Below are 15,364 nucleotides of genomic sequence, written 5' to 3' on the forward strand. Positions count from 1 at the left end.
GTAGTTACTAATAAAGCACTAGTGAAACAAGAATCTGCGACTACGTCTACTCTCTACTGCTATCTACGAGACAACGCTAGCTGCTACCTTCTATACGCTGTCGACGCTACGAGAACCCGAAGTCTCTTCACCCAAAACCCCAGTACAACAATACAATAATGTAACCCAATATCATAGATTACCGCGTACCCGATATAAAAGATTACCGCGTATACGGTTCCCGATTAACTATAACTCTACAACTTACCGGCATCAAGTAGACATATCAACACACCGGATATTACTTTATCGCAGTTACGTGTGACGTGTCGTTCCACCGTGGTCAGTCTATTCGATCCGCAAACCGCGTTCATGACTTGTTTTTATAGTTTGACGGAACCATACTTGCCCACGTCACGCCACCTCTCGGGAGCCTACGTTAGACGGGCACTGAGTATCGTGAGTCAGCTGCGGCAAGCTTAGTTTTGCTGATATGGGTGCCATCTACAGAGAAGAGGCGTGGATATGCAGGGGAATAACCAGTAGAATAAGGGAATCACCGGCAGAATGGGGAATCACCGGCAGAACGGGGAATCACCGGCAGAACGGGGAATCACCGGCAGAACGGGGAATCACCGGCAGAACGGGGAATAACCGCAGTAAAAAAGCGGTTGGGGGAATCACCGAACGGGTTTTAACCGATAAGGTTAAACCAAGTACAAATAAAGATATATACTAGTATAAGAAAACATAACCTCGTAGCTTTTTGCTCACGCGGAGAGATTATATTTAGTACATCTGAATAATTTTGTGGGCCACGTACGTCGAGGGTTGCTCTTTAAAAAATGGACTACACAAGGGCCGCATAACCTCCTGCGGGAAGGGTGCCAGGTGCCCCCAGATTTAAAAACAAAATAAAAAAATAAGCTAAGGTAATAAGTAACTGAGGTAATTGATAGGGCTATTGATAGGGCAAGATTATCTTTAGACTGACTTTAAAAGAATAAATGGTGGGGGCATCTCGAACGTCAGGCGGTAAATTATTCCACTCGGATGCCGCAGTACACCGAAACGATTTGATTAGAATTTCATTGCGTGCACGGGGCGGATAAAAACGCGTTTCATCTGCACACACACTACGCGTCCGTCTGGAGTTCACTTCATGTTTCAAAGTAAACAAAAACATCAAGATAGGCTGGTGCCTGCTAACGTAAAATTTTGCAAGTTAAAAGAGATCGATGGTAATAAAAACGTTGGTCATGCACGAATGTTCAGAATCAACCGCGAAAAACGTTTCTGCAGGTTAAAAACGTTGTCAATATAACTCTTCGCGGCATTTCCCCACACAACAATACCATAATCAATATCAGGAAAAGCCAAAGTAAAACTTTATGCAGGAATTATGGTCGAGAAATTTCCTGATTCGCCAAAACAGAGCCAACTTTTTTGAGCTCTTGGCACACACGTTCATTATGTGCTCTTCAAACGTGGGATTATCATCAACATAGATACCTACAATTTTCCCATTCGACGTGGTGGGAAGAACAGAGCCATCATAGACAGTATGGAGTACCGAGGATGGGAGTTTATAACGCTTCTGTCAGGAAGTGACCAGCATGGTTTTGGTCTTCGATGGATTGATGACCATTTTGTTACCTGTCATATATTTAACTTTTGGGGAAATTCAACCCCACCAAAATGCAATTCAAGGTGGATACAGTCGAGTACTCGGTTCCCTGATGATTCTCCCGGAACGACTAGTGTAGGTAGTGCTGTGCCGTGCCGGTTCAGTACGTTCGGCATGTGCTGGGAGCTCATGGTGCTCCAGCGAACTTCCTGCTGTCGGGATTTCATCGAGTTCCGGACCAGTTATCACAGGTTTCGGTTTGCATGTCCTCAGTAAGTGTTTTCTGTTTCTCCTGTAGAGTACTCTTGATCCTCATATGTGAAGGTATCGTAAATTTCTATTCTCTCGTCTCCGATCGTGTGGAGTAGTATAGCAATCTTCGTAGCACCATCTTTTCTTACCGCACCTGACGCCGTGAGGTAAAGCTCGAAGAGCTGCCTCCACCTTTTCCAATTCTCTCCGAGTTTCCCATCGAAATTGAGCTGGTATGGAGGTTTAAACTGTTCCATTTTAGGCGTGAATTTCGTAATTATTCTGACACCATGTAATATTTTAATAGCAGAAGAGCGCCATTAGGAAAGCACAACAGAATTTATTCGCATCTGATTGGTTGATATTACATTAGAGTTATCCGGGTACTTATGACGTATAGTGCATACTCAAAAAAACCCACCCCAGTGGTTCTTCACCCAGTGGTCGTAGAACACCACTCACGGACTGAAGCTATACTGTCAGTTGATGACTTGCGTTTATAATTACTAGTCCATGCCCGTTAGGTGGTTTCGTGTTGTGACGTTTCCCCGCGCTCGGTGCAAAAATTTCCCACTTTTTTAATGTTTTTGAACGTGGAATGTGAAAAAAATAAAACTGCGAAGAAAGAAAAATAGCCCATGCAAGTGTCATGATCTGTAGAATGTTCCGAACAAGTGTGGAGAGGATTCGTTGAGCGGTGCAGAAACGTATAGCCGGACACACACAGACAGAAATTCTCTAATTTATAGTAAGATATCTCGCGAACAATTTGAGTTACATTTTCTAAAATTTTAGATACATATAAACACATGTCTTAGCTATGGTCTCCGTGAATTTTGAGTTTGTTAAAGCACGAATAGTTTAATTAATTACCAAAAATATACGCACGGTATCGCTTATAGGCTAATATATTATGCAGGGGAATAACCAGTAGAACGGGGAATCACCGGCAGAACGGGGAATCACCGGCAAAACGGGGAATCACCGGCAGAACGGGGAATAACCGCAGTAAAAAAGCGGTTGGGGGAATCACCGAACGGGTTTTAACATGTGGTTTCTTCCCGGCTGGCGGCTTACGAGGCGGCGGCGGCGGCGGCGTCGGTTTCTCTTCTCCGCCGCCGCAGCAGAGCACGGCGATGCGGTACAACTGCAGTATGGTGACGAGCGCGTTCTTGCACGTGAAGAAGATGTTCATGTAGCTGACGACGTGATAGTGAATGATGAGGACCAGGCGCAGCACGAGGAACGGTCCATCCTGCAAGAGGATCGTTATCGTGATTGCACAGATGTCTGTCGAGCAGCATGGACAGCACTTACAACACAGCTCCTCTTCCTCGTCATCGTCGACGATGCCCGCCTCGGCGTCGATGTAGTAACGCGACGCTTCCGGCGGCCGCACCTTCTTCTTCTTCTTCTTTTTTTTCTTCTTCTTTGTGGTGCTGGTGGCGCCACGCGTCTTGCGTGCGCCCGTGAGCACGAGTGTGAACTGGAGAAGACTCCACGACCAGATACTCAGAATGACGCAGATGAGGATCATGTTGAAGCGCACTTCCGGTTCCTTGAACGCCTCGAAGAACTCGACGATGTCCGCTGCCATGCCTGCATGGCCATATTCCAATATGGTCGCGTGGCGGGAAGTGCTTGGGACTTCTCTGCCGGCCATCCAGCATGAATTGTGGACCTGAGTTCCCGAAGTTCCGGGTCTCTCGCGGTTTCATGCTTGAGTTGCTCACGCTTCTGCTCACTCACAGAGAGGTTTTCCACGAATGAGTGAACTTGAACATCCATTTCCTCGTCGAGTTCACTGTCCTCATCATTATCCCTATCCAGGTATGCTCGTGACAGCGTGTCGGCGATGTACGTGTATTTGCCGGGTACGTAGGTGATGCTGATCTGATATCGCTGCAGTCTCAACAGCAGTCTTTGCAATCGCGGTGACACTTTCGCGAGGGGTTTCTTGATAATTTCTATGAGCGGCTTGTGATCGGATTGCACTTCCACCTGCCTCCCGTAGACGTATTGGTGAAATTTCTCACAGGCAAACACCATTGCCAGTAGCTCTTTTTCAATTTGAGCGTAGTTACACTCTGACCTAGTGACTAACTACAGTGACATAGACACATAGGCTACTAGACCGTCCTGCAGCAGGCATGCACCAAGCCAATTCTGTGATGGATCGGGTTGAATTTTCACAGGTTTTTTCTGATCATAGTAGTGTAGTACAGGTGCGCTGGTTAACTTGCCTTTGATGGCTTGAATGGCTTTCTCATGTGTCGCGTCCCACACCCATGCATTATCTTTCATGACGTCATCTCTTGTGAGGGGTTTCTCCTCCATGGCACTTTCTAGCCTCGCAATGAGCTTCAAGTCCTGACACGATTTGAGACCTAGTATTGGTTCAGAGTCAGTTTCCACTACATACAGCTCAACGTCTGTGTCACGTGTATTTTGGTAGAGATGCATCCCAGTGGTTGAAGTTTTAACCCTCCATACGCAGATAGCACGGTTTGTGTCTTACGGAGACACGGTTTCGCGTGTAGCTTCGCGTAGTGTTTCTCGGGCAATACATTTGCTTTAGCACCTGCGTTAATTTTGAATTTTAATTGTCTGTTTCGGAAAATTCCATTTTTCAAACGCTTATTACAAACTAATGTGCACCAATTTAGGGGAGAACATTGGTGACTTATAATCAGGATAATTTATTTAACTCATAGCCAAAATTAAACTTGATTCCATCAGGTGTCAAACGAAAGTGAACAATAATCACTGTTGGCCCATGGCCTATAGGCAGCAAATATATTTTTAGTTCACAATAATTCACGTCACGTCATGCATTGTGTAAAGCTATTTTATTTGCTCATTAGTCGAACTTCATTATCATTCTCATATGTTTCTTTGATATACTATTATTTTGGTAGATAGATATTGGTAGTATCTTTGGTGTGACTAGGTACCTCAGACTGTAGTGATGGATGTGGGATCCAGGTAATTGGCATTACCGTGCAGAGGGGAACTCCAGCCTCGTAATTGCACACAATCATTTTCCGTATGTGCTACGCTTGCAAAAGATTGCCGTGACTGACGGAGATAAAACGGAGAAAGAGTTTGCGTTCTTGAACGACGCAGTTCAGGGAGAGTGCCTTGCCAGCGTCGGACAGCTCAATGAGAGCGAAATTCTGAGAGGGAACAGTATCAACCGGTCGTTACAGTTTGCTAGCGACGTTATGCTTCCGGTGATCGGCAGTGAATACGTCTCACCAGGATGTCTGATCACTCTACCCGTTTACTTTCTAAACAGCATCAGGGTAAACGTCGAAAAAAAACGAAAAAAAGAAAAAAAAAGACCGCCGAATCGACGGAAGAAGGTTTTGACAATTGGTTTCGATAGTGCCACTCTGCTTCCCGATTTCTGTGTAACGTGGCCCCAGCAAATCAGCAAAGATCCCATCGATGGCTTTTTGCCACGTTTTATTTCGAAGTTGCGCTGTTTTCGCTTCCATACCCATCCCACTGGCAGCGTGCCAAAAGCAGACTGTGTCACTTTGCGTGGGAATCAAGCCGAAATGCAGATTCTGTCCTTCGAACACGCGCCTCTATCCCATCAAAAAATCCGTCTGCCGGTACTGCATGCATTAGGTGACTAAACTCAAAGATGAGCAAATTGGCAGACTCGGCGCCTACTGCCCGCTCGATCTGTTCTTGGGTGTTCTGAGCAGAACACGACGAGCGATTCGCTTAAACTTCGTAAAGTTACAATTAATTTTAAGTCTAATGTTAATGTTAAGGTTAATTTTAATAGCGTTGCCAGAAACCAACTTAAACTAAACGCTGTGGCTATATGCCCGGCAGCCGGGCACGGTCTTCGTTTTCCTAAATGCCCGGCAGTTCCTAACCCTAACTCTAACCCTAACCCTAAACCTAACAAAAACCCTAACTCTAGCCCTAAACCTAACCCTAACCCTAACCCTAATCCTAACTCTAACCCTAACCCTTGTTTACTTGAGATAACGCTAAAAATTAAAAATTGCCGGGCATTTAGGAAATCGAAGACCGTGCCCGGCAGCGAAATTTTTTTTCCCAAACGGTATAACATAGCGAAGAATTTAGCGCCTTCTGATTGGCTGCTTCGATTTGCTTTGCCTTTGACAAGAGAACAAACGCCCATTTGTAAATGTTTGTTTGGGTTTATGACCGCTAGATAAGTACGTTTTCTGATGTATTTACCATGAAAAATGTATCTTTTCCTCATTAATATAACATATAATATCACTATAATTGCAATTCTTTCTGCAAATGTGTTATTTTCATCTCAATCTTAAGTTATGAGAGGGTCTGGGCTCTCGTAACATACGTACGCATGTACACGCACTCGTATAGCTCTAGTACTATAGCCCGCAGGATCGCTGCCGCAGGCGATCCTGCGGGCTATAGTACTAGAGCTAGCACTCGTAGTGCTTCGTCGCAGGAGGAAAGAGCAAAGGGCTACGACAGTACTACTAGAGCTACGACGGTACTATAGTACTAGGGCTACGAGCATACAGCCATCTATTGGCAGAAGTTGTCTGTTTCGGAAAATTCCATTTTTCAAACGCTTATTACAAACTAATGTGCACCAATTTAGGGGAGAACATTGGTGACTTATAATCAGGATAATTTATTTAACTCATAGCCAAAATTAAACTTGGTTCCATCAGGTGTCAAACGAAAGTGAACAATAATCACTGTTGGCCCATGGGCTATAGGCAGCAAATATATTTTTAGTTCACAATAATTCACGTCACGTCATGCATTGTGTAAAGCTATTTTATTTGCTCATTAGTCGAACTTCATTATCATCATAATATGTTTCTTTGGTATACTATTATTTTGGTAGATAGATATTGGTAGTATCTTTGATGTGACCAGGTACCTCAGACTGTAGTGATGGATGTGGGATTCAGGTGATTGGCATTACCGTGCAGAGGGGAACTCCAGCTTCGTAATTGCACACAATCATTTTCTGTATGTGCTACGCTTGCAAAAGATTGCCGTGACTGACGGAGATAAAACGGAGAAAGAGGTTGCGTTCAGGGAGAGTGCCTTGCCAGCGTTGGACAGCTCAATGAGAGCGAAATTCTGAGAGAGAACAGTATCAACCGGTCGTTACAGTTTGCTAGCGACGTTATGCTTCCGGTGATCGGCAGTGAATACGTCTGACCAGGATGTCTGATCACTCTACCCGATTACTTTCTAAACAGCATCAGGGTAAACGTCGAAAAAAACAGACCGCCGAATCGACGGAAGAAGGTTTTGACGATTGGTTTCAATAGTGCCACTCTGCTTCCCGATTTCTGTGTAACGTGGCCCCAGCAAATCAGCAAAGATCCCATCGATGGCTTTTTGCCACGTTTTATTTCGAAGTTGCGCTGTTTTCGCTTCCATACCCATCCCACTGGCAGCGTGCTAAAAGCAGACTCTGTGTCACTTTGCGTGGGAATCAAGCCGAAATGCGGATTCTGTCCGTCGAACACGCGCCTCTATCCCATCAAAAAATCCGTCTGCCGGTACTGCATGCATCAGGTGACTAAACTCAAAGATGAGCAAATCGGCAGACTCAGCGCCTACTGCCCGCTCGATCTGTTCTTGGGTGTTCTGAGCAGAACACGACGAGCGATTCGCTCGTTGTTCGAAGACCCGCAGAACAACATGCGCGTGTTCCACGCGCGCGAACAAGTATTCGGCGACAAACTTCGCGACGCGGACCTGCGCCAGCTGCTGACGACGTTCATGTTTCCCGCCGCGTCGCGCAGTTTTTTCCAGCACTGGTGGCGCCACCAGTGCNGCTTAAACTCTGGCAATACTGGCGATGAGACTGCAGAATTTCTTTTTAAACAAGCAAAATATTGCGTTGGTGTTTGGCGTAAAAGATTAGAGCTGTCAGTTTGCGCACAATTTGCTCGTACAGGCGATGTGTGACCTAGAACTCGGTAATTTTGACTTCTCACGATCTCTGTGACTTACACACGTGCGCGCGCGCTTTCTCTCTCTCTCTTTTTCTTTCTCTCTCTCTCTCTCTCTCTCTCTCTCTCTCTCTCTCTCTCTCTCTCTCCCTCCTATATGCGCCGCCATTGAGTTTTGTGCTCAGCAAGAGTCTCACATCTCGCACACGCTGAGTTTTCAGCTAGCAACGTTGGAGTTTCAGCTACGCGAGACCAGAATTATCAAACACGACAGATATTTTCTTCGCCATCTCGGGAGACCAGAAACTCACATAAATCGATCCCGCACACGGTGAGATTCATGCTGAGCACGAAACTCGCCGTGTGCGGGGGCCTTAACTAGAGCGATTGGGAGAGATCTGCATTGTTAATAAATCGTAAGTCATCGATTCAATTTTCTTCTCCGAATCGGGCTCCGCATTTCTATTACATACTTGAGATTTCTCATATAGATGTCTAGTCCAACGTCGTCGATCCACCTGATGACAGTCATGTTGTCGTAATTTGAAATACAGTTTGTTTAATTTGTTGTTTTGTTTTGTAAAGTTGTTCATGGCTAACGTTAGATGTCGCTCAGTGTCATCGAGCGAGGAGTTCGTCAAATCCGCACGCGTTGTAGTGCAGTAGATGAGAGTCATGTAGAGACCGATATATATAATATATATAATATGTGCGTGTAAGAGGAATATGGCCGGTGCTTGAAAGGGGGAGGGGCTGCGATGTAGGGGGCGCTTCTGCCGTGTGTGTGTGTGCGTGCGGTTGCGGTGATGATGCGTGTTTGCGTGCGGCGTGATAGGTGGTATGCGTCTGCGTCTCGGGGTGCGCGCGGTGGCGGTGCGTGTGGTGTGTCTGTGGCGGCGGCGTGTTGTCTGCCCCGCGTGGTGCGTGTGTGCGCGGTGCTGTGAGTTGAGGCGTGGTGCGTGCGTGTGTGTGTGGTGCGTGGCGTGCGTGCGTCGCGCAGCGATTCTGTCCTGTTGCGCGTAGCAGTGCGTGGCGTGTAGTGAGTGCGTGATTAATGGGTGCGTGGTGGTGCGTGAGTGTGTGCGATGTTCCTGCGTGCCGTGGTAACATGCGTTGTGTTGGTGCTGGTGGCGTGCGTGCGTGCGCGTGCGAATGTGTTTGTATGTGCGTAGGGGGCGCGCGTGCGTATGTGTGTGCGTGGTGTGTTGTTGGTGTGGATGTAATTCGGGATGCCGTAGGGGTATACTATGTGTCCGGTAGTATGTGTCCATGCCAGTACCTATGTGTCCGGGTACTAGTGTCCGGTACCTATGTTCCGACCTATGTTGGTCGGTACTATGTGTCGGTACCTATGTGTCCGTTACTAGGTCACAGTTCCAGTACTATGATGTCCCGTACCTATGTGTCCGGTACCGTATGCGTCCCGTACTATGCTGTCCGTAACCAGTACAGTTCATTTAGAAGCTGGCAAAATAGCCATTCGTTGATATTCTATATATCATTATAAATGTTCAAATTTTTACATGGTCGTTTTTGTTCATGGACTTTATATGATCTCCATATATTTAGCTCACCTTGACATTCGTCGCTAGCTATGCCATGAGAGTTTGTACTCTTGTACGTCCGTCGTTGTCCGGCCTCGTCCGGNCGGTCGTCGTCGTAGATCGTCGTATTAGTGTCTCGGCGTAGTTCGTCGGCGTATTCGTGTGGTCGCGTAGTGTCGCAGTCGTCGGGGTAGTCGTGGTCGTCCGCGTAGTCGTCGGCGTCGTCGCGGTCGGCGTACGACAGCGTCGGCAGGCGGGCGGAATAACGGAGCAATGATCGTGAGAAGCGGAGATGCGTGCGATCCCGGGGCAGTGACCGAGAGCTTCATATCTGCTGCGTGATGGTAGAGCAGATAGAGAGACACCACCGCACGCGCGCGTTTTAACGTCGTTTTGTTGCGAAATTTTGTGATAAAAATCGCCGACAACAAAAATCATTGCGAGTGCATTCCCGTTTACTGTATATATATTTATATATATATATATATAACCACACGCACGCAGACCAGACAACATTTGGTCGTTGGAGTCTAATGATTCTTCCGTTAGTCTCCAGGGGGCGCACCGACGTTGGCGTATATGTGCCGGCGCTGTCTGCTCAGTGGTGCTGTCACTCATAGAGACTAAGAATACCAAGGTACGACACGCAGCATATATAATATAATTAGTGCTTGAGGGGCTGTGACGGGAGGGCGGGTCACCGAGCATGACTATATTCATACGTGTAAATAATGATGCAGCAACGACAAAGGCAACCGTTCTAACGCCGGGGGTTGAATGTCGGATTAATGCGTTCCCCAGTGATGACTCACCATTAACTAGGCGTTTAAATTACCTTCAAGCACAACTAAAAATGTATCCTTTAAAATGACGGCGTGAAAAATGAAGAGAGATTGTCCTTTTTTATGTGATCTTAAAACCTCGTTCGGCGATGTGCGCCATTAATTTAAATCGTAATAAATTCGCGTGAAACGCGGTAAAAAACGAGGAGCTCGTCCTGTTTTGTAAAGAGAACGGACAATGTATATATAAACACTCGTGCGTCTAGTTATCGAAACTGTCTCTTTTATTCGCGTAATATTGGAATAATTGTGGACAGTTCCAACACAAGACAAATATTTGTGTGATATATAAATACGTCGTGCCGCGTCATCACGTTTCGACACACAGAACATCTGTCTTCTTCAAAGTAAGACTGTCTTCGCGTTATTGGCTCATACCAGTGTGACCTATTGACCGCTATATAGGGGTTCTCGTGGACGTGGTACCGAATTTGCGATCGTACATTCGTATATCAGTGACAGATGTGTAATAAGAATTTTGCCGGACGTACGCGAGAAGTAACCGGAACTACTGCTGTGTCACGACATCGTCATTGGAATATAATTTACAAAAATACGTTCGCCACGAATGTTTTGACAGCTAACCGAACTTGCTGCTAACTGCTGATTCTCGGATCTTTGCCGGAGGGGGGGGGGTATAAATGATTGGATCGGTGTAAAACTATCGCTCAGGGCTGCTCTCTAATGTTGCAGAAACTGTTTCGTAACGGATACCCAGCTCTACGGAACGTACGGTAAACATTACGTGGCAAACATAAATCTCTTACATCATCACACCCGCTGCGATCACGCCCATGTTAGAACTGGAACATACGACTTGATTTTATTACCACGAGTGCAGCTATAGTGCCGCCATGACGCGTCGCAACAGAAATAAAAAATCCGCAAAATTTATAACGCAAATATACAGAGAGTACTGAAAAAATTACAGAATAAATATTTATAGGGCGATCAATCGTTAATATGGCATGATTCTAAGATAAACAGAGACACACGTATATAGAGAACGAAAGAAAGTTCTGTGAAGATTTCCGCATACGGTTTGTTTTTACGATGCGGACCTTTCGTCTGCTATTCATTTCCACGATGTAAGACCAATTGTAATAATAAACTTGACAACGTTACTATTCATTTCACTCTTCTTTCATCGTTATAATTACACGCCAGATTCAGCAACCACCCCGGAATACGCAGCTGCACTCTCCCTATATATCATGTTAATCTAAAATATGCAAGAGCACTGGACACGTCCCATGTACGGTATAGGAATCACCGCAAAACAGCATGATAAATCACACGCGTAATCAATCAGTTCATAAACAAGCTGAAACAACACAATTATTGGCTAAAGAAATACCAATCTTTTTTAGAATGCAGATTATCATTTGCATCTTGATCTTATGCCGCACACCACGTGTGTGTCTCTCTATTCATATATATATAATATACATGTATATATATATATACATTGATCTTTCTATCTATTTCCTCCCCCTCCCATCTATTTGAAAACGTACATGATACTCTTTATCAGACTATATTGTTCCTTTTTTCTGTAAACCCAATTCGCTTATTTTCAATTGAAACCACCACCCGCATTATTTTTCGGTTCTGCTCTCTCACTCTCCATCTCACTCTATCGTCTGTCTTTTTCCCTCGTTCGTTCTCGCTATACAGAACATCTATCACGCCCTATTGCTCTCAACCCTGCTTCCCACCCCCTCTCTATATATATATCAAAATGCTAATGACAGTCCGGTTACTACAATAAACCGTTCTGCGTACCCAACACAAAGCATTCGGATACATGATTATTTTTCTCGCTCTCTGTGAACATAAGTTTATGTATGTATATATATATATATATATTTATTTTATTTAATGATATATAAATGTATTACAATGTTGACGGGTGTATAGATGCTTTATGGGTATTGTAATTAGATATGCTGACTTCTACGAGGCTATACCTGAGCAGTTACAAAATCATCATGAAGCTCAAGACATAACGCATACGCATTGACCTACCCTCTATCAATCGAGATCTTACACTGGACTGTAATTATTACTATTACGTAGACGTAACAATGTTGTCGGGTCTATTTAATTTAAAACACATTAATTAGGAGATTCGACTGAAATCACGTTCGCGACGATCTTTGAAAGGCAAGGCAATGAAATCTCGCCGTCGTCGTACGTTTCCATCCGTTGCCTGCTGCTCGCACGCGTTCTGTCTGTTCAAGTCGTATCAATCAGCGGCCTCGTACCATTCGTTTGTCTGTCTCTCATCTAATCCGTTGGCTGTCTCTTGAAATCTATCCGCTTCGTTCCTGCTCTCGCATCTATCGTTAGATCTGTCTTGCATCTATCCGTTCGTCTGTCTCTCTATCTATCCGTTTGTCGGTCTCTCCATCGAGCCGTTCGTCTGGCGTGCTCTGAGTCATCCGTTCGTCTGCGTCTTCTGAGATCTATCCGTTACGTCTGTAATCTCCACTGTCCGACCTGTCTGTCTGCTGGCATTATTCATTCGTGCTGTCTATGCCATCTAGTCACGTTCGCTCGGTCCTCTCTATCTATCCGTTCGTCTATCTCTCTTCTATTCCGTCGCTGTCTCGCATTCTATCGTTCGTCGGTCTCTCATCTATCAGTCGTACTGCTTCTCATCTAGCCGTATCGTCTATCCGATATGTCGTATATCATGTTCCGTCCAAGTCCGTCCACCCCCGTTCGTCCGTCCGTCCCTCCTCAATGGCGGTAGCTCCGCCCTCCGTTGTCTGTACGTCTGCTGACGATCGTGTCCGCATGTCCATCAGCGGCGAGCGCAGTCGACTTAGCGCGCGTGGTAGGTGGATAGGTCGTAGCGCGAAATTATGACGCAGTACCTGTGAGCGGACTCTCTCTCTCTCTCTCTCTCTCTCTCTCTCTCTCTCTCTCTCTCTCTCTCTCGCTCGCTCGCTCGCTCTCGCTCTCACCTACAATGTGAGGCCGCGGTGAACTCCGCCGAGCAGTGGCTTGCCGTACGTACATATATATATATATATATATATATATGCCTGTACGTGGTTAAGCTTGGGTGAGCAGGGCGAGCTAGCGGCACTAGGGAAACCCGTAGGCCTATACTACCGCGTCAGCGTTTCCGTGGTGACGGCGACCGCTTCTTATTCGGCTTGGGAGATCGCGACCGTCGTCCCTTCTGCACGTCGGCCGGAGGGACGAGACTCTGCGATCGTGGCGCCTTCACGCCGTTACCGCTAGGTGGCGCGCCGACGCCGCTCAGCGAATTCGAGCGGCTCGGCGACGGCGGCGGCGGAGCGAGGAGGTCGCCACCGTCGGCGTGCGTCGCTCCCGTCGCTAGGTTACTGCCGTAGCTTGCCGCGCTGCGCTGCGACAGACTCTGCTGGCTGCTGTGACGCGAGTGCGGCCGCGCCAGACTGTCCGTCTCGCCGACAGGTGGCAGCACGCTCGAGCTCCTCTTCTGACGCGGTGCGCGGCCGTCGTAGCCGTTCTCGCCGCGCCCGGGCGCCCCCTGGTGGCCGTAGCCGTGCGTCTGCCGCTGCGTGGCGCTGTTTTCCATCGTCTGTGGATACGAGCGCGTCTTGCGCGGCATCTGCTGCTGCCGCGGCGCCTGTGGTTTCTTCCCGGCTGGCGGCTTACGAGGCGGCGGCGGCGGCGGCGTCGGTTTCTCTTCTCCGCCGCCGCAGCAGAGCACGGCGATGCGGTACAGCTGCAGTATGGTGACGAGCGCGTTCTTGCACGTGAAGAAGATGTTCATGTAGCTGACGACGTGATAGTGAATGATGAGGACCAGGCGCAGCACGAGGAACGGTCCATCCTGCAAGAGGATCGTTATCGTGATCGCGCAGATGTCCGTCGAGCAGCATGGACAGCACTTACAGCACAGCTCCTCTTCCTCGTCATCGTCGACGACGCCCGCCTCGGCGTCGATGTAGTAACGCGACGCTTCCGGCGGCCGCACCTTCTTCTTCTTCTTCTTCTTTTTCTTCTTCTTCGTGCTGCTGGTGCCGCCACGCGTCTTGCGTGCGCCCGTGAGCACGAGCGTGAACTGGAGAAGACTCCACGACCAGATACTCAGGATGACGCAGATGAGGATCATGTTGAAGCGCACTTCCGGTTCCTTGAACGCCTCGAAGAACTCGACGATGTCCGCGGCCATGCCTGCAGGGAGGAGAGAGCGCGGGAGTTACCGACGCCGCCAGGTGGCGCGATAGGAGTCGCAGACGCTAGAGGGCGTTGCAGTGGGTGGTGGCCGCCAGGGAATGTAGTACTAGCTGTAGACGCTAGATGGCGTCTACGTTAGCTACGTAAGTTAGAGGATCCGTTACACGAGCTAGGCCTATATCGATACGAATATCTTGCTTCTCGGTTGAACTTTACACTCTGGAAATACTACTACAGGCTACGGCTTGCTAGAGAACAGTAGGAATGAGTATTGGAATACGTCTTTACACTGAGAAATTTGTGGAACAATCACGGGGTTTATGGAGTCGTTTGCGAGCAGCAAAGTGCGCCTACAACGATTTGATTGGGTATATAATTCGGTAACATAGAGTCACTGTCTTATAGAACCGTAGTAGCAGTAGAACCGAATAATACTCGGTCGCGCCTACGTAAATTTTCGTGTTTTTTTTAAGAAACGTCAATGCAAAAGCTTACTGAAAATTACACGCGTTCCAAAAAGTCGCCAGTTCGCTACTAACGACAAACAAGATTGGGAAGACAACCACGTGTTTATAGAGTAAAACATAACGATTAATGACTATCTAATTAACTTGGCACCCATTAGCGTAATGCATCGCATTTTAATAAATCTATGTCGTATAAATATTTAGCAACGCCGATGCTGGAACGCACATTAGTTTGATATATATATCTGCGTATGTGTGCGTATTATTTATTTATGATATAATAAATGTATTTAACAAGTTGAACGGTGTGTTAGATGTTTAATGGGTAATTGTAATTAGATAATGCTGTTCTAACGAGGCTATACCTAGCAGTAAGAATCATATGAAGCCAAGACATAACGCAAATACGCATGCAAACCTACCCTCTATCAAATCGAGATCTACACTGACTGTAAATTATTACTATACTAGCGTAACAATTATTGTCGGCTATTAATTAAAACACTATTAATTAGTGAGATTCGCTGAAATCACG

Source organism: Priapulus caudatus, unplaced genomic scaffold (genome assembly GCF_000485595.1).
Source record: "Priapulus caudatus unplaced genomic scaffold, Priapulus_caudatus-5.0.1 Scaffold1341, whole genome shotgun sequence".
Taxonomy (NCBI): domain Eukaryota; kingdom Metazoa; phylum Priapulida; class Priapulimorpha; order Priapulimorphida; family Priapulidae; genus Priapulus; species Priapulus caudatus.